The sequence below is a fragment of the Falco punctatus genome (assembly GCF_963210335.1).
Source record: "Falco punctatus genome assembly, chromosome: 5".
NCBI classification, from domain to species: Eukaryota; Metazoa; Chordata; class Aves; order Falconiformes; family Falconidae; genus Falco; species Falco punctatus.
This window is the reverse complement of record NC_137584.1, coordinates 34,322,388-34,345,907: the sequence shown is the minus strand read 5'-3', so window position 1 is coordinate 34,345,907 and position 23,520 is coordinate 34,322,388. Positions and strand designations below refer to the sequence as shown.

At 41.5% G+C, this 23,520-nt stretch overlaps 1 long non-coding RNA gene across 1 annotated transcript; it reads left to right on the top strand.

Annotated features, from left to right (window-relative positions):
• Positions 1-1,505: 1,505 nt before the first annotated feature.
• LOC308064857 lies at positions 1,506-22,861 on the top strand. Its single transcript, XR_013928574.1, has 2 exons — positions 1,506-15,231; positions 22,079-22,861. It is a non-coding gene; the product is annotated as an uncharacterized lncRNA (long non-coding RNA).
• Positions 22,862-23,520: the final 659 nt, after the last annotated feature.

The window sequence follows — 23,520 nt, the reverse complement described above, 5'->3', positions numbered from 1 at the left end:
GAATTGTACACATATTACACTATCACAGGTCAGCAGTGTGCAGTACTACATCTGTGAAGCATGGTGCTGTGTAATATACTGATATGCTTTCATCCTGAGGGCCTCAGAACTGCTTGCAGAGGATTTTTCATTAAAGTGCAACTAGTTTCCCTCCTGAAGATCATAAAAGCCCCAGGGAAACTGCACACTTTTTGGTGTGAGATTCAGGAACCTTATGAAGTTTCATTTCTTAGAAACTGCTGTAGCCAGTAAAATGACGTAAGGTCCTGAATTTGGCCTTTCCTTGGATATGTCTATGCTAGTAAATCAAACTGTGCCAGGAACTTTCCCTGTGCACTGGAACTTTCATCGTTTGTAGTGTTGCTCAGAGTAGTGTGTGACATGCTTTCAGCTCATGCTGACTAGCACTATCCTGAGCAATTCCCAGGCATTTCAGGAATTAGGACAGGATTATTCCCAGCAGGCAGTCTGGTTGTAGCCATCCTGGTTTGGAGGGCAGGATATTTAGAGAAGATGGATGTGGAAAGGCCCATGCCAGTTGGCCCCTGAGCTAGAGCACAGCTAATGTATGAGATGTTACAGATGTAGCCTGAAGGTCTACGATCTTGCATGTTGTGCAAGTATCATAAAAATTCATTGACTTTTCTATTGGGGTAGACATTTTTTCTAACATACTGTTCTATCAGCTCTACAGTTTCTAAACCTTATTTAAAATATATTTTTATCTATCTATCTGTCTGGCTGTTTATCTAGGTATCTCTAGCTCTACCTCTACCTCTGAATTTATATATATATATATATATATACACACTGTATTTTTTCCTACCTAAGAAATAAATGCTTGACCTAACAGACCTTCCCTTTTGGATTGTGGCACAGAATTATATAGAGCAATAATTGACTTATTTTCTGTGTGGCTGTACCAGAATCCAATTCAGGTCTGTTTGGTTAGCAGTCTATGAGGTCGATTTCCTACATTTACATGTGATTCTTCTGTGAAGTGCTATCAGCAGCAAAAGAAGATCAGATGAAATAAGCAGATTCCCCATAAAATTTGCAAATACTACTGCTCAATATCCCTATCTAGAAAGCCAAGTGGAAAAAAAGCAGTTTCTGTGCCTTTCCCAGCCAATGCTCTCTATCACAAAACACTGTCTGATATGCAAGATGAAGAAAAGTAAACCTTTTATGTGTAGACAATTACAAAAAATTTGTTTTAGAATAGTAAGGAGCTGCTTTTCCAGCCTTTCACACAAATGGCTCTTGTGTTAGTGTTGTTTTCATGCCTCCTTCCTCCTGCTCCCTTTCCCTCAGAGCGCTGATTTTACAGCACACTGGGAGGACTTCCAGGGACTTGATTCTTGCTTGTTTCATTGTCAGTCTCCCCAAAACTTGAGGCAGAATCAGTGATGCAAATAGTCCCAAGGAGAGCAGTGATGAGAGGTCACAAACACGTGAATCTGGTTGTTTCATTCAACAGCAAGTGGCACAGACCTGTGCAGACCTGTGACAGATCTACAGAAGTGTGAGTTTGGTGACAGAGGGATGGCCTGAAATGACAGCAGTGCAGGAATAAAATACTTTGTTGTCTGAGTACCACTTTTTTTTTTTGGTGCTTAAGTTACCTGTACTTACTGTCATCTGCTTCTCCTCTCCATCACTACTGTTGCCACATTAATGCTTTTTGCCTCTTTCTCTCTTCATTGCAGCTCCCAGAAACTTTATCTTAAAATTTTTGTCTTAGCTCAGGCAAGCAGCTTTCCTGTGTATTTTCATATTGAGTTTCTACTGAAGGCAGTGAAGGATGTAGCCTGCACACAGACAGGGCTTGTGTTGCTTCTCTCTGTTATGGTTCTGTGGTTACCAACACCAATTTGTTACATCCCTCAACTGACTTGCTTTCACTGCAGTGCTCCCAATTCCCTTGACACGCTTTTGCTTCAACAAAAGGTCCTTATATAGAGGCTCAACTCATGAGTTTTTAACAAAAGGACTTCCCTTTTTTCTATTGTCTCCCCATATTTGTTAAAACATACAGTATCGCTTTCCCTTAATAAAGGAATAGCCTTTCTCCCCATTCCTTTTCAGCAATAGCCCCACAGTGGGAGTTAAAGTTGAAAAGGCAGATTGACCATGCCACTGTCATGCAGCTGAACCAAGCTTGATGCATGTGTCCCATAAGGCACAGATGTTTGTTATTCCAAAATAGATTAATATGGATTCTCTTTTTTTTTTTTTTTTTTTTTTTTTTTTAGAGGCTTTATTAAAACTATTACTAATAAAGCATTGGCATGACTGGAATAGTACAACAGAAAAAGAATTCCATCTCTCCAAACTTCAGATGTGCTAGTTTGTGCACATATCTATTATGTTACCAAATGGAAATGTCCACAAAGAACTCTTATTTTGCTTTCAGCTCTTTCCCTCTTACTAATCAGAAGAAGGTGAAACAATCTGGATCAAGATTATTCACCCTGTAATACCTTAACCTCATACCAGTGTGACAGACTCTCACAGCTCACGTATGATCTTCCAAGTGTGTGCTACATGGGGAGGGAATGTGGCTGTGTCCCATGGTGTGGTGTGGGGAGGAGCGAAGCCATGTGCACTGCTGTGGAACAGCACGTAGAGCTTCTGCACTTACCTACAAAATGTTAGTCAGTGTGAATAATCTAGGAGATCAAATAGGAAACAATTATTATTATTAATCATCGTAGAGAAAAGCTACCAGCTAGTGTTGGAGGAAGGCTCGATTTGTTGCAGCTCTGTTACCCCTGTTTTAAGTTTTATAGGGCTATCATGTGTCTTTGCTTGCACATACTACTGTTCCTGAATGTTTTATAATATAGCAGTTTTTAGTGGAAGAAGAATTTTGGGGGTTTTAGGATAAAGGACTGTATAAATGTAAAATAAACTGTGAAGTTATCCTGGGTACTTTATTGTCCTATCATCACAGCTTTTGATATTGTTGTGAAACTTTCAGGATTTCAGTGATTGTTGTCATCTCTACAGCTTCATGCAAAAGTTGCTGGAGTGATGCTGGAGTACAGACAGCTCCTCCAATAGACTCATTTTCCTTGGAAACTGGAATAAAAATCAGTGTGAATTCACTATTCTGGTCTGGAGTTTAGGGAGAAGGAGAATGAGCTTCCTCTGGGCATCCCAGCACACACTTCCAGACCTGTTGGGATTTCTTTTCTAAACTCTGTCAGCAGACATTTTAAATTATTGCTAAGCTTTTTCTCACTTGAACCCAAAGCTAGTTGGTTTTAGCTCCATTTACTTGGCTGGCATGAATGGATCATCTGTTCATAAATAAGCAGTCTCAGGGTGCTTGCTTTAAGCTTGTGTTTAGGGTAAAAAATAAAACGGAGCACAACACAATCCTTAGCTACCACTGTCCTCTTTTTATTCAGAATTGGGGACTAGGTTTTACCTTGTACTTACACGTACGCCTGTGTTTAATAGCGCAAATAGTTCTGTTGACTTCACTCAGCCACTCATATGGTTAATGTTATGCGTGTGCCCAGGAGCCTTGCTGATTTGTGGCCTAAGGTCATATCTATTAAAGTGCATAACAAAACACTAAAACCTCTCCTACTTATCCAAACCCTGTTAATCTAAACTACTTTCATGTCTCTGTTCCATTTGGCTAATCGAGGTTTCAGTAGAGTTGCTCTGGAAGAATAAATACCAAAATCAGTTGAAGTCTGCCCTTGACAAAGTACTTCTGGCTTCCAGTGCCTTTAATGAGAGCCCCGAGTGTGTATCTGAGGTTGGAATTTGGCTCTAATGGAAGGTGGATTTTTCAAATCTTCTGTGAAGTGCTTCACAAAATAAGGGGTTTCAGTTTTTATACCCACACATGATATTATACTTACAGTTACCTTTGGCTGAACGATTCTTGGAATTTCTTGCTATCACATCCAAAAATATGACACATTGAATTGCATATCAGCTGCATATATAAGAAAAGATTGTACTGTAAGACAACATAGGGTTGTCAAGGTTTGTACTGAAAATGCTGCTTGGATTATCCCTTGTGTCTCAATTTCAGTTCAGGGGTTTTTTTTAGACTATTTTTTTGTGTGTGTTCATTTGCTTTTTAGTAACCTTGGGGATAAAAGCATCTCTATTCTAGATCTTCTCTTGTCTGCTATGGAAAAAGAAAAGACAGCCAATTGTTTAAAAAAATCAGGGCTTTAGTTTTCTTGTCAAAGAATGATTTTTCACTGACAATGGAAGCTTGATAGATACTTCCAAATCACAGAAAAATATATTTAACTCTTGAACTGTGAGAAAAAACATCAGTTAAAAATGTGTTCATTCTGCTGGCAATTTACAAGCAAGATGTGCTCAGATATGGGACTACACGGAGAAGATGCTGACAGTGAGAAAAAGTCTTGTGATTCAAAAGCGTCTCTGTGCATTCAGTAGCTGAATATATTTTCAGTAGTTATATTCTGAGATCTTCAGGAGCCGGTACTAACAGAGAGGATCTCACTCCTGTAAAGCAGTACACAAGCCATTTCTTGGGAAATAAATTAAGAGAAATGTCTAGTGGATTGGAGTGAATTCCTCCCCGGACAGATTTATCTCTTCACATGGACTTCAGAAGGGAGATATGTGGCTAGTTTAGACTAGGCACATAACTGTAAAGGGTTTAAAATTAATGGAGTAAATCTCAGCTGAGGTGTCTGGCTGTGTGCTAGAGCTGGTTTCCAAGAGCTGAGGGTCTTCAACACCTGAAGGAGGAATACCAGGTAGTTATCACTACTGAAATCAGAGGGAGTTAGGAGCTCCTCTCAAAGGTGCTAAGTCACTCAAAACAGCCTTCAGGCTGCCTGAGGTGGGTAAGTAGCTGGACATTAGATACCTAAATCTCAGACATTGTTTCAGTCCTTGTACAGCTGTTATGCCTAAGACTCTTTTCTGGCACTATTCCCTGGCATGAGATGCCCACATTCACACCAGTAAACCCTCTTACTCTACAGGATGGACTTATAGGAGAGGTCCTACAGGATCAAAGGCTGTACCAGCCCCTACTCTATCAACAGACTTTGCGGCCTGTTGAACCACCTTTGAGAGAAGGATGAGACCACTTTCACCCCTGTTTCTCCTACGCCAGACACTCTTTGGGGAAGCAGGTAACTATTTTGTGGTTTTGAATGAAGGGTCACTCAGCCATGGCCCATTTGCCCATGTAGCCCTTCCCCATGTAGGACCAGGTGGACTGACACATGCTGTGGCATTACCCAAGATACATGGATGGAGGTAAGTTCCAACATTGCATGGATGAGTAATTCTGAAGTTCTGCAGAAACCTCATTATCTTTGCTAAACCTCAGTTCCTAACCTTTCCGTAGTCAGAGTCTGCTTTTTAGGTCCAACGGGTGTTGATGTTAAGCATCCAAGTACATAGCTTGGCTACAAGTCTAAAATGTTTTTGCAAACTGTACCTAATATTCTCAAGGAAACAGACAAGACAGGATTACTACTGAGTTCTAGTGCTTGATGACTGCTGAGGCTTTTAAAAATAGGAATAATTTAAAGAACTGCACAGTTACAGTCTCTTTGTGTTTAAGTTGCTTTGCTAATTTCTCATTGAGATAGTATTTCATTTCTCAGTAGGAGTAGGCCTTAATCTCATGATATGATCTGATTTCTCAGTAAGAATTATTTTTCAGATCTGACTTTTTTTTTTGCGTCCAGGGTCTCAGAGGGATTTAAGCTTCTAATTTTCAATGCAAGTTAAGTGCGTAAATGCTTTCGGTAATCTGGGCAAGAGTCAATGTTTAGTTGGTTTTGTGGCAAGCTTTTGTAATGCCATTATTTGGAACACAAATATTCAGGGAGAATATTTGCTTGTTTTAATGGATATTTTATGTGAGAAATTTTATTGCTAGGAAAGGTTTCCTATCTAACACAGATTTTGGGTTAGAATCAAACCAAACTTAATGTGTATTCACAGTTGACACTTAAAGCACAAATTCATCCTTTTTCAGTGAAGGTAAAAGTTATTCATTCTTTTAATGGACAGATTCTTCTGTCTTTGGAAAGAGATTAAGACAATCATTTAATAGATTTATTTTTTGTCTTCAATACTAGCACAACCTTCCTCCCTTTCCAAATTCTTCCTGTCATCATAGCAATTCAGTGCTGCTGATTTAGTGAATAGGATTGAGGGAGACAAGCAATCCAGTGTGTTGAATTTGAACTCTGACCTTCCCTTTGCATTGTTGCACAACTTCTTAGTTTTGTTAATCAAAAAGTATTTGCCCTCCCCCTCTTTTCTCAAATGAGCAAAAACTATAGAACGTAGAGGAACAGGGTCGTTTTGGAAATGATCAGGAAAAGGCACCTGTACATTTCTCTGGTTTGGCTCCGTGTTAAGCATTTCTTATGGATCTGAAATCTGGTATTATTTGCATTGTTCTTCAGATATCAAGATAGGGCTAAATTCCTATGCTTAAACATTGGAACATGTCCAAGCACATGACTTCTCATATGCTGTCTTCATCAATACTGAATTCTTGACATACGATTCATAATAAATTGAGATGGACAATACATCAAGTGCATTTTAGCTCTACAACAGCTAAATTTACAGAGACTTCCACTATGGTTCTTCACGTTGTGAAAAACTACAGTGCTCTTGCTAGAGCTGTGGTATGTTTAATGCTTGCTAGTACTCCTTTAGGTCATGCAGTGGGAAAAAGTACAAAAATAACAAACTTGTTAGTCGGCTAATTGCAGGCTTGTTAAGTGATATTCCATTTCTGCTTTTTTTTTCTTCTCTTTCTTCTCCATTGCCCTGATTAATGACTATTCAAAACAAATACAAAAAAGTCTTCTGTAAAACAAAAATAAATCATATTGCACCTGAAAGATCTTTTACTGGATTTTCTAATGCAAACTATGTGCTTGAATATGTAGCTACAGGACTGAAAACACCACTGATGTGTCCCATTTGATTTATTCGTTCAAGTGATACCTAGCTTTAGAGAAAATCTTCAGCTGAGTTGTGACTTAAGGGTGCCCTGAATTTGGTTCTTCTTCTTCCCTGTCTGCAAATTTTGTTTGTTATGTTCTTTTAGAACAAGCATTGCCTGTGCAGTTAGGGCATTTCCCTCGCCTGTGCTCTATGATAAGAACCTGAATGTCAGTGGAAAGTTTCCCATTGACTTTGCGGACTTGTGGATAAACCTAACACAGTAGGAAGTTGCAAACCCCTTATTTCAGTAGAAACAAATACTTTTGTTTTGGTAATTCATGAGAGAAGCCTTTTGTGAAATCACTTTTGTTATCTTTTTGGTTTAGATGTGTTTTTAAGAGCCTTGAGGATTTTCATAACAAGTACTTTATTAGCAACATTTATTATTTGATATGGACACCTAACATGTAAAAGAACAGGATTTTGTGTTAATCTATTTCAGTCATGTCATTGTTTCAAAATGACTGTATTTCAAAAAGCACCATCCAGGAACACTGTTGAGCCTTCAGGAAGCTCCTCAGGGAGACATGGTTGCCTGTGAAGAAAGTGTGTAAGAAATTACTAATTTCTATTTGGAGCTTTTTGCTTCTGGGTTACCAGGTCACATTCAGGACTCAGTACACTGGGTGAAAGTAATTGCTACAGTTGTTTGAGATTTGTGAGTTCTTACAAATAAGGCCTCGCAAAAATTGCCGACAGTTATGTAGGAGAATATTTTCAGCACCCTCTGTAGTGCACTTTCTGCAGAGGTTAGGGAAATGCCACCTCCCACACTGTGCAGACAATTATGCAGCACCCCGACACTGTGGGCAGCCCAAAGTGTAAAATGCCCCTTCATTTTCACTGAAAGCCAGGATTTCACAGGTCAAAAATCTCAAGTGTTGCTACTTCAAAATAAAAGCCTTTCCTCCTCCTCACTGTAAAACTGAAGTCCCTTCCCACAGAATGGGCTGTTTTGGTGCAGAAGTCAGACCCATTTGCAATTATATATTCAAAAGACATTTAATTATGACACTAAAATGAAATCGAGGAATTTAATAAAAAAATGGCTTTCATCAGAGATTAGACTAAGCCCTAGTCTGTCAAATTCTTTACTCCCTGCTGGTGGTCTCTGAGGAGATCATTGCAAGACCCTCCTGGCAAACCATGTAGATTACGCTTCATGTATGTGCTTCTGAAATGTAAGAAGAAAGAAGTGGAGGCTGGTCTTTGCTGTGCAAAGGCAATATTACTCTTTAAAATGCATGCATTTGGTGTTGTGGAAAGGCATAACACTGAACAGTTGAAAATAATAACAAGAGAGAGCTCTAGAACTAACCACTGCAACTGCAAAGACACCAGCTAGCAGCCTCTTTCCAGCTATGCTGTTTGAGCATGTCTGCAGTCTGACGAGCCATTTACCCCTTGTAACTTTACCATTCCATGAAAAATGACTCACAGATGAAATTCATCAGTTTGTCATGGAAGGATGCCATTTATGGGCAGAAACTTTTTTTTTTTTTTTTTTTTTTTTTTAATCTGGGGACAAATTTCCTGTTACTTTTACAATTGCAGTTTGCTACTATGACGCTGTGATAGACCTGGCTTCTGTAAACCAGTAAGGTTCATTGCTTTCAAGTTGTTGGGATATTTCCTTGCAAATTTGTAACTAGATTAAAATTATGTCTGTGAAGGCACACAATCATGTCCTCACACGGAACTTCAGGTACCTGAGCTTTCTCATAGCTCATGGTGGGAGACAAGCACCTCAAGAGAGGTGCCTCATCTTACTTAAGCTTTAATGCCCACCTCCATTGACTGTCAGTAGGGTCTGAATGAGTAACTGGACAGCCTGTCCCTTTTCTGCATGAACACAGTGTGATGAGAGGAATACCTTATACCATAAACAGGAAAAAAATATGGATTGATGACCGAAAATGCCAAAAGCTGTATTCTGCTTTAAATCAGGAGCAATACCATTTCAACATGAAGAGTGGGCCTAATGCACCGTCTCTTTCATTATAATTTGAAATGGTGCGGTTTTCTGCCTTCCCTTCTCTTTGCCATGGGAATATGCAAGAAGCTTTTGTGATTAACTGAAGTATTCTTTACAGTTTACCTTTCATTAGAACTCCTTCATCTCATAATTATTCATTTTAACTAGCTTCTGTCTACTTTTTATGTAGTTCCCAGTGCTATTTATATTTTGAAGACCCTTTATTAGGCTTTTTGCACACGGTATATAAGACTTTATATCCTTGCTTAACTGAACTGGCCTTTGTTGCCCTTTTCTGTGTTTAGATTATAACCAGGATGAATTTCACTTGTGGTCTCTCCAGCTGTTTTTTAAGTAGTTCCCACTTTTCTGCAGTAGATTTCCTTCACATTAGAAGATTCCAATCCAAATTCCATAGGGTATTTTGCCTTCCCTTTAAGTCAGCTTGCCTTTGTGTTTCCTTTCCACGGGTCCTAGCTCATATGAATCCTACAAATGCAGTGTTATAATTAGAACTCTGTGAACACAGCACTTCCATTTCTCAGAGGTTCCTGCAAACATTTGCTTTGGGTTTCATCCATATGAGCTCCCATTCCTTGATACTTTTTACTTTGAATTTCAGATGTGAGCAAACCAAACATCACCAAACTCACATTGAGCTCTGGCAGTTCAATTTTAGGAATCCCTGAAACACAAACCTGTTTTGGTTTGGTTTTGGGGCAAAACCCACAAGTAGTTACCTGCCCATAATGAATCTTTCAGCCTAGAAAACTAGTCCTTCACTTTTATGATATAAACAGTTGACCTGTTTAAGGGGTTCATGGCTTATTTTTTTAGTACGGAGCGGAGTACCTGAGAGCACCTTCCCACCTTGACAGGCTGGGTGAGAGCTCCCTCTCCTGTTTTAATCTGTTTTAGACCGTGGCCTTGGATGTGACCCCCACATCTGGCCAGCCGGGTTTTCCTGGTATGAAACCCATCTCAGTGTACTCGTTTTCCAGGCTAGATACAGGGTAGCCTCGAGTTACCTTCCTTTCACAACAAGAAACTATTCCACTCTCTTATTTTTGCATAGTTTTTACCTCTGTCTCCAATTAAAGAGTAAACTCCTTTCATGGAGACAACCCAAATCGCCTAACAGCAAACCATGAAGACTTTCTTGAAAAGACCTTTCAATATCTAATGGGAACATTACAAGATATTATTTTTCTGTTTTATTTAGGTGCTTGTATTTTTTCAAAAACAACATCAAAAATGAAGATAAATTGGATTTTTTTAAAAATATATCTTTCATTTTATATCTCTGTAGGAAGAAACAATGAAAAAAGACATATGAAATGAGTGGAATGAGAATGTTTACACGAAAATCACTACAATGTGTAATGCTTTACGGTAAGAGACAGAGGTGGTCATTTTGCTAAGGTCCTTCATTTTAACAGTTACATACAACCTGACATTCTAACACCTCAGAATTAGTTTAGGATATGTTAGTGCCTTTTCCACTACAAATCTATTCCTTGAATCACTGATGTTGTGTTCTTTTTTGTGAAGCAGCCCAGCCATAAAGAAAACAAAAACTACTCAGTTAATCCTGCAATTATCAGTCTCTTATTCTTACTGTGTGGACAGGCCTACAGATGAAATGTCATCTCCTTGCTTCTGAGTTTGGCAGTTTCTGTGAGTTACTGCCTAGCCACCCAACCTCATCTGTGGTCACTGTATGTTGGGTCTGGAACTGCTTAAAAAGTTTGGAACTGACCTAAAGCTTCATGTTGGTTTCTTTCGGAAGAGGGTGGCAAAAGGGCAGGGGAGTTTTAATTTATCTAGTGAGTATTGTTGACATTTTTTTGTGTTAACAACATTAGGAAGTTGCTGACAGTTTGTTTTCTTTATTTTTTCTTGTTTCACTTAGAATTCTTCAATGGAAACTGAATTTTTCATGCAGAATGAAAGCAAATTGCAAGTCAAAACAGAGTACAAAAAAAGGTGGAATTTTCCTTTCCAGACATGGCATTTGCTGGAAACCATAAAAATCGAAATAACAAATTACAGAATGGAGATAATAGCATTTTAGAAAGCCACATTAAATTAGAACAGTTGAAGGCAAATTCTTTGCAGCCGCTAACGCCAATTTGTGGACATATAGCCAAAAGGATTCTTAAAGATCTCTTTCTTAATGAACGTAACATTTTTCTTGTTGGTCTGCAGATCTGCCAGCGTGAATAACGTGCGTCTTCCTCGTGGGCTGCAGCTGTCTCATTCGTTCAGCTTCGTGCAGTCGTGCGGGTTGGTTTTCCTCCCGCGGCCAGGTTGGCGCTGGGCGGCAGAGCCGGCGGTAGCCCACTGGAGGGCAATCGAGCACCGTCTATCTGACCTCGCCTGCGCTCCTGCGTGACCCTTGTCAAAGATTTTTGATCTGAACTCTAATAACAGTTTACATTTCCACGTCCGTATTAGATCTGGGGTTCCATAAAGCAAGGCCAGCACTATATGTTTTTGCTCTCTCAAATATTACATCGTCTATTTATACTGTGTGTTTTTGTAGCCCATGATGTAATATGACAAAATTTCAGCCATGTGCATCACACATGCGAGTCCGAGTGCAGCTGGGTTGTGTAGCACGGCTGAGGTAATGTCAAGAAATTTCATATTATATTTAAAATGACACCTGTAAAAATAATCTTCAATTTGTAATTTAAATACTGTAATACTCAATTATGTGAACTGACAGGAAGTGTCCCAGCGGTTTTGGAAAATAACATTCTTTTATCCATCGAACCTTTGATGCATTTTTGAACAGCCATAATGGAAGTTCAGATCATGACCTTCTGCTTTGAGAGAACAAAGTCAGGGAGGAATAAGATCTTCTTCTACAGCAAGGTGACGTCTTCTCTCCGCATGTATTTTTGCTTTCTCAGAGTGAAATGTCAGCCATGCACGCTTTACCATTATCCACGCCAAGGAAAGCTCAAAACTGTAAATCTAGCTTCATTTCTAACTGTGTGCCTTGTTTATGGCAGCACATGCATGTCATCTGTAAATATATATCCTGCTTTACTCCTAAAGAGAGGCTTCGAAGGTTTTCCTACAGTCTACATCAGTAGCAATTAGATTCTATTAATGTGGGAGTGAGGTTTGTGACTTGGCCATTGAAAGAGCTCAGAAGTCTTCCAGATGCAGGAATCAGTTCTGGAAATCTACTGAGCTGTTTCTTAAGTATGTCTCTTTTGCTTATTGGGGGGTGGGGGTGGGGGTGGGTGTGGAGCTGGAAGAGCTGCAGGGTAGCGACAAGACGTAGGCTTTGTGCAAGTAGGTTACGAACGTGATAGCCCTGGGATTTCTCCCGCTGTAAATTACACCTTCTTCCCTAATTCCGTGGCATTTCCCTTATCCAAGAGCTGTTTCTTAAGGCTCTCATGAGCCTTAACTCCACCCCCACCCCCAACTTGTACCTGTTACTGGCTTCTGCAAAATCTAAAAGATTTCTCTTATGTTCTTTTCCATCATGTACTTTCAAAATACTGAATGTGACTTCCAGAGACTTGTGTTTTGTGCCACTTAAATAAACTCTGTTATTTCCATTCAACTCTGGTAACCTGAGACCGCACAATAAATGCTAATAAGTTTCCTGCAGAGTAGTGCTCTTAAGACAGCTTATTTTTCATCCCTCCTTTCATGTTGTGCCCTTATTGATGACTCAGTCCATACCACAAGTGTTCTTAAAGAAGATAAAATGTAAATAAAAGTGAAAGATGCTGGTCAGATAAGGCACTCAGAAGGACACAGGAAGTGCTTCATAAAGAACATTTTTCTGCATCCAAACTTTTACCCTTTTAAGTTGTAGTTACTGGAGATTGCTTTTCATAGGCAGTTAAAGGACAAAATGTTGCATCAAATAATTATCAACAGCAAATTAGTGCTTTGTTCTACTGCAAATCAAGGACATATGCCTTTACTGACCACCTTGTAGGCTGGAGGTCAGTTTGTTTTCTACTGATGAGATGTTTTCCTAGACATATTCTTTGTGAGTGAAATTCGCCCGTAGTATTGCAGCAAGAGAAGGCCTGAATGACCCCTGTGGATATCTGCACATGGGGAATCAAGAGCAAAAAGTGTGGGAGGGCATTGCCCAACATGGACAAACTCTGTCAATGGAAGCAGATGCGCAGTGCCCGCCTGCCATGGATGCACCAAAGCTGTGGCCCCTTTCCCTGTCCAGAACAGGGTGGTCCATAACCAAGGGCATCTGAGGCGCTCCTTGCCCATATCACAAGCCTTTTCCTTTCCTCTCAGATAGCTCCCATGTGCTGAGTTTGCTCCCTTGGATACTGCTCTGCTGGTAAGAGAAGTGCCTGCATCTATGCGTGCAGGTCCCCGGGAGCACTGTCTCCTATCTGTTGTGTGGAGAATCCTACAGAGGCGAAGGGGCAGCCAAAGCCGTCACCTGAGTAGTGGGAGAGGTGGGTGCGGGAGAGGAAGGGCTGCCCTCTGGGGCAGAAAGCAGAGGCAGCTGGGGTCTGCAGGAAACATCATCCACTCCTCCCCGCGGTGAGAACTGTTTGATGTCGGTTCGTTATTGTATGGGGTGGAGTGTGGCAGTGCTGTGGGGCTGTGCGCCCAGGGAGGAGGCAGAGCTCACAGGGAGAACAGTAGACAGTGCCTGCCCTGAAAGGCTCCCCATGCTAATGCTTTAATGCAAAGAACAACACAGCTGGGCCTTTTTTAATGCTTGGTGAGGAAGGGGAGCACATCTCTCCCTGCAGTCTGCTTGCCTCACACGAAAGACAACAGGAAGGAAGTGCTCTGCTCTTAAAATTTTGTTCCAGTCTCACGTTTTGAAAGAGCAGGTCACTTCAAAGTCCCACCACAGAATTACCACATGCCATCTGCTCGTTACAAATTGCAAGGGAAATTATTGGTGCTTCTGCCTTGTTTCTGTGATCCAAATGTATGTATGTGCCAATTATTTATTTTATTTTTAGACAGACACATTCAGTTGTCTCCCACCCTTCCATGCTTCTTACACTGAACATCTTCTTGGGATGTCAGCTCTTGGGGTAGGAGACCACATGTGTCTGCACTGCTCTACTCGTATATGTGTCCAGATGTAAAAGGACCACAGCGTCCATGACAAAACCCAGGGAGGGCAATTGTCAGGTTCCATGTGGTGCAAACGTGTTTTCTGTTGAAGCAGGCTAAATCCAGTGGCTGATATCGTGCAGCTTTCCTGACAGTTGTAAGCCATAATGTAGCTCAGGGTAGGGGCACTTGATGTGCTATTTCCAGAACTAATGGCCAGGCTGGTTTGTCCTGCTGCATATCCCAGACTATAGGCTTTTACCCATATGATCTATTAGCAACCTTTTTTAGACAAAATCTTTAAATCCTCAGCCACTTCAGCCACGTGGAGCCTCTCATTAGAGCTGAGAGGAGCAGAGTTTAGTTCTTGTGTCTGCTGTGATCACTTCAGGTGTTGCTCATCTTGCCAAACTCCAGGTGTCTAATCCAAGTCAGTTATTCCAATTGTGTCTATAGCCAATGCAGTGATAACTGCACCTGCAAGGGGCATTTCTTCCCAATTGTTGAGATCTGTGGCAGGAAGGGTTGGACATGATTGTTTCTCTCATTTTAATTTAGAGGGAATTTGAACAAGAAGCTTAGATTGCTAACTTTTATAGCACTAAAAGTGGTACAAACACTGCATTTAAACCCTTGCTGTCAAAGTCTCCTTTTTGTGAACACTGGATAATAATAAAACCTCTGAAGGGATCGTCCTGCTAGGTTAATGGAGCATGGTCTCAATCAGAGTCTTAAAAATGCTTCCTTATAGAAACAGTAACTGATCTCTGTGGGGTTATTCCTGATTTATGCCAGTGTAAGAGAAGGACTGGTTCTCAGGTTTCCTACTGCATTCAAGCTAGCTAATTTTTCTCTGGACACATTCATACCAATTTGGGGCCGAGTGCTTTACTCATTTGTATGATGTATACATTTATTTTTAACCAGTACTTGTTAAAAATAAACTTTTCATCAGTGAACAGTCCAGGGTGGACAGATGACTCACATGTGCTAGTGGGAATGGGATGAATCAGCAACACCATTTGATTCGTAGCACAGTCTTGGGTTGAGCAGCTGTGTCTGGAGAGACTGGACATGCTCCATCTTTCAGCTCGTTGCAGCCTTGTCCCCAGCACGACTGGCTTCCTCTGCCAGCAAACAGAGCTGTAAGGCTCACCGCATTGGGACGTGCAGAAGGACCTATGGTAAGCCAGCACTGGATGTATTTTCCTCTCTCTCTGGTATCAACACATGCTTCTCATGGCAAATTGACATGGTCCAGCAGTGCTGGGTTACAGCTCAGGTGTTTCTGCACAACACCAAACCCTCCCAGCCCTGGGGAAGGTGGCTTGAAGGTGCGAGGGCTTGGCTTCTCATCTGTGCTGGTGGTTTGGGGGTGGTGGCTAGGACATCAGCTGTGCATGTCTTCTGCTATCGCACCTGTGTGTCACTGGAGGCTGGCTCTACCTAACTGCAAGTGGAGATTGACTTTCAACCTCCCTGCATTTCCCAGGCATTTCCAGGAGACAAAGCACTCCAGAACATGGTGTGGCCACGTTCACAGGGTTATTACTGAACTATTAAAGTTATATTGAGTCTACAGATATACGTATTTATGCCCTTCTTTTAGCCCAACTATATATTTTTCAGGCTTTAGAGCTGCAGGTTATTTTTTTATGTTTGTTATTGAGAGCAGATGTGCCCAATTCCAATAATATTCTACTGAAGAATGTATGGGTTGCGAGAGGTCGAATGGTGAATGCCTTTCAATCTCCATTATTATTTCCTCCACTCAATTGCCGCAGCAGGGAGACTACAGTCGTTAATAGAGACCTTCAAAATATTCAAATATATTACAGATCAAAACCTTCCTTGCACTCTTTCAGTTGCCTCCTTCTACTCTTGAAAACTGTTCTGGCTGTGCTGCTGCTTCAGCCTGGCACTGGAGCTGAGCCTTTGTCCAAACTCACCGACTATGGACACTGAGGAGATGCTAACCTGGTTTATAGTGTCATCTACCTCTAGAGACCAACACCTTTTGGGAAGGTGTGACAAGCCACACCGCTGTGGTATGTCCTGTAGATGCACCTCCCCTCTGCCTGGGCTTTGCCTTGCCCATGTGCCAGCATTGACTACTGCCTTCGCAGAGAAGGAGCGCTCCCAGCAACCTAAATGGGAGGTGCCAAAACCAGTTGCAAGATGGTTAAAAAAGCTGGTTTCTTTCTGAAATATGGTCCTGGCAGTGACCAAAAGGGAAGGAACAGCACTGGGTGGGGAAGGGCAGAGGGACAACATCTGTGCGTAAGTCCAGCTCAGAAATGCAGCCTCAGTTTCCCCTGCTGTGCTCAGAAATGGTTCAGGGATGCATTCAGGTCTGTCACAGGCCCAGTGGAAACAACCATGCTGAAGATCAGAAAAGTCCAATTTTAGAGCTATGACAGATTCTTCCCTTTCCTTCTGGGGCCTTGGAAGAAGGATTATGGAGGAACGTGTGATTAATGCCCTCTCTCTGGGAGGAAGAAAACATGATTGTACATTCCTTCCTAGTCCCGTCCATCATCTTCAGTGATGCTCATGGGGAAGCTTATTCCTTCACATGCAACATTTGCAGAACTAATTTCCAAAACATGGTAGTGGTTTTAAATAAAGCAACAATAATCTTTTCACAATTATCTGCAATGTTTTAACATCTATTGATTTTCTCACTCAATCAGGGAATATTTTTTCTTTCTCTGCCGAGCAGCTATTTAACACAACTGTTCTTTTTTTCCTGTGGGACTTTTTGTGCTTCAAATGCTCAGGGGGCAAACTGTCACCATGTTGTGAAGGCAGGGGACTGGAAGTGTAATTGAGAGATTTTAAGAAATGTATGAGCTTTGCTACCTCTTCTTGTCCTTTCTCGTCAGACCTCCATCTCTGCTGTGTGCTGCAAATACTAAATGTTTCTTTTTTCAATTTCCTGAGTTTATAACTGAAACAAAAACCAGGCATGGAACGAAGCTCAAAAACATTTCCAGTTTGGAAAGGAGACGCAAGTAAATGCAATATCCTGGGACAGGAGGCTTCTCGTGTTCAAGAGTACTAATAGTCCTGAGGACAGGCCTGCCAACTGGCTTTAGTGCCTTGGGCATTAGGGCAGGCCTGTGTACTTTCTTTCCAAATCAGTGGGTTTTAGGGGACTGTTAGAAAGCACCACTATTGAGAAACAGTGCCAAATCCAAAGCTATCAAATTCAGCACTTGCCACTTCATCCCTTCCTCCAAATATTAAACTCCTATACTGTGCTGTTCTCGCCATGCTCGGAGCCCTAACGTAAAAGTGCTGTGAGCTTACACAGTGCTGACAGGATGGTTAACATTGTGCTCAGTTAGAAAATGCAATAGCTTGGGAAGGGATCCTAAAAAGAGCTGCCTGTCCCATAGTTTATTCAGAAAGTAAGCACAAGCCAGCGGGAAGCAGAGGGGGTCTCTGCATTGGCTCACTGCAGTCTGAGGCAGAATAATCATCACTTATAATGCTGGTAGCTGGTTTATTTTTCAGTAATTGAAATAAAGACATGGTTGGTGAGTTCAACACCTGATGCTAGAAAGCCTTGTGACTAGCAAAGTTGCTCTGTCTGAGATAGGGCTGCTAGCTCCTGCCAGGCACCTCCAGTGATGCTGGGAAAAGCTGCCTTTGACCCAGAGGTTGAGAGGGGTCATGGTTGCTGAGAGATGGACCCCTGCAACCGGGCAGCATCCTTACTCTTGCCAGCGCAAGTATTATCAGTCCTGTTTGCCACACGTCTATAGGGAGGTGGGGACATCTGGGACTGGACATGAGCAACCGCAGCAAGGTGAAGGCTGGGCTGCTCCTTTGGCAGCAGCAGTTGGCTTAAATTGTTCATTGAGCAACATTTGATATATGTGTGCTTAGATCTCCTTTACATTTAGCAGCAGTGTCAGTCCTAGCTTCACCTCACAGAAATGTGGTGGCCACGAGTACATCACAGCACGGGAAGTGCTCTGATGGTGCAGGAATAGGGGCACTGAGCTACTTAGAAATACGGGTTTTAAAAGCCCATACCCGCCTCTCAGGGTAAGTTAATAGGAAAGCTCTCACCAGCAGGCTGCTTGCTTTGATAGATGAAGGACTATCCAGGGAGCAATCTGAGATATACATTAGGTTCTCACACAGATCTAGGGAGTCATTTCAGCTGGAGCAACACTGGAGATTAAATATTATAGTTCACTGAAGAGGCTCTGAGTGGCAGTGAAAAAAGCCAGAATACAGTTACCTAAAATCTCACAGTGAAATATGGAGCACAGCGTTTAATTAATATTTTTCTTTGATACCTCAGGAAAAGCCAAAATGGATGCATTTGCTCCACCAGCCTTTGGGAAACTTGTAGGACAGTTGTTTCTTTCTTCAATGTGAAGTGTACTGAAATATCAGGGATGTACCTTTTTACTTTAATTTGTGGGGATGGATTAAAAGTATTCAAGGCAAAGGTTGAAGTGCTTGGGGCTTCTGTGGTCTGAGCAAGGGTTTCACCTTTCTCATCTCCATGAGATGCATGCTCAGTGTGGGGTCATTTATAACTAGGGCACTTGGTTCAGATATTATTTTAAAAAAAATCCCTTGCAGCAGTGAGCCACATTGTGAGAACGCCTTGAGCAGAGTGTTCATTGATGAAAATATATAGATCTTTTCCCAAAGCTAATCTTCAGCATTTTTTGCACCAAGCTGGGGTATTGTCCACCTAAAATATCATTCAGGTGCTACACACCTCTGTTTTCCTGCAGGATGGGCTGCCTGTCATGGGCTTATCAGCCTCTGTATGGCATCTACAGTGTGCTGTGGGAGTCTGATGGTAGCAGATTATTTTCAGACTGACAGAGGCTCATTAACTGGTTTGTCTGGCAGAGAGCAGTGGTGTTGAGGCATCAACTGAAGTTCCTATTTCTGAAATTAATGTTTATAGCTACCTCTGGGGGTTTTTTTGTCTGAAAAGCAACTTCTCTGTCTTATTTTGGTGTATATATATTCCTTTTGATTTTGTTTCTAAATTCATTCAAAAGCTATTTAGAAAAAGACTGTTTCCTGATAAAAAAAAAAAAAAAATCCTGGAAAATTTTGACCCATTCACCTGACAACCCTTTCCTTTTGTAGAAGAACCAACACTGCAGGGGGAAAGCTGCCCTTGCAGAGCTCTGGGGTATGACTTTGAGTCTCAGTTACATGAATCTCTGGATCTGCAGCCAGAACTCCGTATTTTTACTGAAGACCTGTCCCAAGAGGAGGCTTCTCAGTGTTAGAGCAAAGGCCACTCAACAGCAGTGCCGGGGAGAGCTACAGTGTTATCAGGAAAACCCTAAATGAGTGCTCCATAATGCATGGGTTAACTTGAAAGCAACAACACTAGCCCACTGATCAGACTTAGTTTCTTCTATGCATTCAGTGTCACAAGTAAGCGTGTTGATAGATAGATTCAATTTTTTCCCTCTCTAAAGAAAAAGACCACTTGCCAGGGTTGCTTACAGCTACTGCTGGACTCAGCAGGCCTCAGCAAGGTGAAAGGTCCTTGTTCCCCCAGAGGACTGACACATTATGATGGCTTCATTTGATTAAAAGGGGATGTTGATCATTAGTTATGACCCAAATTTCTTTTTTTTGGCAATCATTGAAAGTGTTCCCAGATGCCCATAAGGCTGTTGTTACCTGCAAATAAAATGTATCTTTATAACAAGGACATTAATGTTAATGAATAATATCAAATGTGCCATGTGCCTTTCCCAGGCCTTTTTTGCATTTTGATGGATTGAATGATGGAAGGGAAACATATGCTTTCCAGATTGAACCCAAAGAGCTCACTAATTCAGAGTCCATGCTCCTTCAAGCTTCAGCCAAGCAGAGAATAAATTGCATAGCATTTGTCATTCACTTGGGATTAATTATTGAGTTTTAGAGGTAAGTAGCTGCACCAGTGAAGTTTACCAGTTTGTTCTTTAACATCTAGTTAGAGCATTGAGGGGGGAACTGGCCAAACACAAATAACTTGGATATTTCTGTCCAGAGTAAAATGGGCAACAATGAGGGAGGTCAAATGTTCAGCTCACAAAGTAATATGCATGTATGCACTTTTGTTGGTGATTAGTTCAATTGTATGAGAATAGGTACTCCCTTCAGGTTAACATTAAAGAGCATTGACAAAGCAACAGGAAAAGTCTTTGGGTTTTTTATAGTTAGTGCCACAGTTGACCTGGAGCTGGTACTGGCTTGGAAAAAATGAGTATTGTTCCCTGAAGGACTCATGTCAACCCTGAGCTTTTGACTTGTAAGAAAGGAATCTTCCATCTGTCAGACAGGACAGGGTTAGGACACTGGTCCCCAGGGTGCCCTTTGATTATGTGATGATGTTTTAAGGAAATTAGCTGATGATTGCGATAGGGGAAGAGCTGGATCTGAGCTTGAAAATTGGGCAGTTTTTTGTTTCATTAAACACACATCTTAGCAGGAAGTTGAAAAGGTAAGGTCAAGAGAGGAGCGCTGTGCCAGGGGTGACAGTGAAAAGGTGATGGATTAAAATACAGCCTGATTTAGCTATTTTTGAGATGAAATGACAAATGAGCAGTTGAAAAATGAGTTAATTAATCATCATGTCTTAGCTATTCAAAGAGCATTTCCAGTGATCCAAAAGGTAGCTTTTCATATTTACTGTGGTCACAAGTTGTAGAACATTATAACCCTTTGCTTATTTTTGGTCCTTCAGCAATATTGCTACAGGAACAGGTGGGGTCAAGTGAGACACTGTGAAAGGTAGTAAGTTCTCAATCTTTTTGTAGTTGTACCTGTTTTAGCATTTTGGCTTGAAGCAGCACTGTGCTTTGGAAGTGACTCCCTGGACTGTCCCATTTGCTGCATGTCATTTCCATCCACAGAGTAGGATTTGTGTGTGTGAAGTAGATTGCTTTTGGGGTAGACTTATCTGGAATCTCTGCCCCAAGTTTGTACCAAGGGGTTCCCCTAAGGTGAATGTAGGGATCCAAACCATGGTCCTTCATACAGCTTCAGACCATGTATTCTGTAGGGAAGTTTGGTCCATAGAGCCAGACTCAACCTAATCCCAAGCAACCCCCTGAACTGCATAAAATACATATGCAGAGGTGTCAGCACCAACTGATTTATGCTTTATCCCACAAATCTATCTCAGTGTCCCCCCCTCCCTTTTTCAGTCACTGTGACCTGATGATCTTGGCAATTACCTTGTGGCTGCCTCTCCAAAGTCCACTCTGCTTTGCTGGTGATATTGAAGCCAGAAAGACTCACTTTTGCAGTCCAGGCATCAGCTTCTGCTTGGTTTTGGTAGCACCTTGTGATAACATGAGTGCTTGTGATTTGTGAAAGCTGAAAGGGAGCAATGATTTTTGTTCTGCTCAATCTGTAGGCAATAGGGTGATGCTTTGTGCCATGTCTTAGTGTACATTGATACAAGAAACCATTAAATGCTGGCATTCCTTTAACAGTGTGTTTCACCTTAGCCCTGACTGAGTTTTGCCAACTGGTACTGCAAATGCCCCATCACAGCCCTGTTCACCTCCTCCTCTCAAGCTCCAAATCAATGTCCATGAACAAATTGGGGCATTGGGGTGGAGGAGGAAAAGCCTCCTGGAGCACCTTGTGCATCACCAACCCTGTTTCTAGCTGCCCAGCTGCTCCTTCTTCTCTCTCCTTCCTCTCCAGCCCCAGTCTGGGGCACTGAGAAGAATGGCAGTCAAAGCATAGTTCAGGTTGGTTTTTGTTCCACCCCCCCCCCGGGTGTTAGGTATGGCCAGTGCTATATTAGTCTTTTCTGTCTCATTTCAAGACGAACATCTCAGCAACTCCAGCTGAACTCCCTGAAGGGTCATTGTGAGAATGTAAATTCAGCAGTACTTGCTCTAGGGAGCATGCGTCTTTGGGAAATGTAAAATAAGCACACAGTCATGTTACCCTGCGAGTAAACTTCCCAGGCTGCAGTCAGTATTTTAATTTCAAGCATTACACTTTTTTTTTCTTTTGGCCAAATTGCAGGTGAACTGATCTGCCATCTCCACAAAAAAATGACACACACAGTAGATCTATTGAAGCCTGAAAGCTATTTATTTTCTACATATTTGAAGTTTAAAAAAGATTCCCTGGAGGAAATTGCAGATGAAGTCATCAGAAGATCGGCCACACACTGAACTTGGTGAAGCTCTGCTGATGAAAGGATCTGGCCCAACTGCATGTTTAGCAGAAAGAAGCCCTTATCCAACCTTACCCAGGAAAAAAAACAAGTACAGCAAACTCCCCTTTATTTTACTCTAGGAGTTCTGACTCCAGGTTTAATTTTCTTTCCCTTACTACATGTGCTCTAGAAAGCATGGAGCTTGTAATCCCATCTTTGCTAACAGCTTAGTGAGCATAATCATCTATTTTATTCGGTACTTGCCTTCCTCCTACTAGCATTTCCTTATAAATGAGATAAGGTGAATAAGACACTAAGCAGTAAGCACTGGACACTCATGACAATTTGTCAGATACGGTCTCATTTGCTTACCCTACTTTGTACAATGCTTATTCACAGACAGACAACGTCATTGCTACCAGTACAGATGTGTTCACAATCTGTAGGAGTCTGGCCAGATGCACCAGCAGTCTTAGAGAGCTCCATCCAACAGATCACTGCCTGTGCGGAGGAGTGGAGACATCATAGCATTTGTGTCTCTCTCTTTCCACAGACCAAAATGGTTGTTAGCCATTGCTTCTCTCTTTCTCTTCCCCCTCCCTGGAGTTTTTTATCATAACTTGCAAATAAAACTGCCATAAACCAAATGATCTCTGTGAATTGCTTGATCTGCAAAGGGATCTGCAGTGTGGCTGCTGCAGAACAGAGGTAAACATTTTGCCTGTTGTAATAACACATTAGATAGAAAAACTGCATACATTGATACCTGATTTCCCAGATTATAACTTCAGTCTTTATTGCCATCATGTTATGAAACAGAATAGGACTGTCTGCAACAGCAAATATGGCAAGTCATTTTTCCCTCTGAAAAGCTGATGGACAATGCTATATTTAGCCACCATTCCACTATTATCCAGCGACTGACCCCAAATCTGGATGACCAGTTCCTCAGTCACCTGACAGATGTGTATCTTAAATATCTATTGCAAGAAAAGTTTTTGTTCCAAAAAGTCAGGATGCTACGTTGTGTGCCTATTGCATATCACTTTTTAGAGAGCTTTTATGTGCTGTCGCTATCAATACTGAAGTTATGCTGAACTTGCATTTATCATAATGCCGAAGTCCTTTCCCATGGTTATATTTGTAGAGTTTTATCTTTAGGGGTATATTAAACTTCTGTATGTGGCCAAGGGGTACAATGCTAGTAATGAGTTCTTCCAACGGAGACTATGCCAGAGGAGTCTTGATGAGTTCCTGGAGCTGTACCGAGATGCTCCAGGCGCCGCGGCAGAGGCTCCCCCCAGCC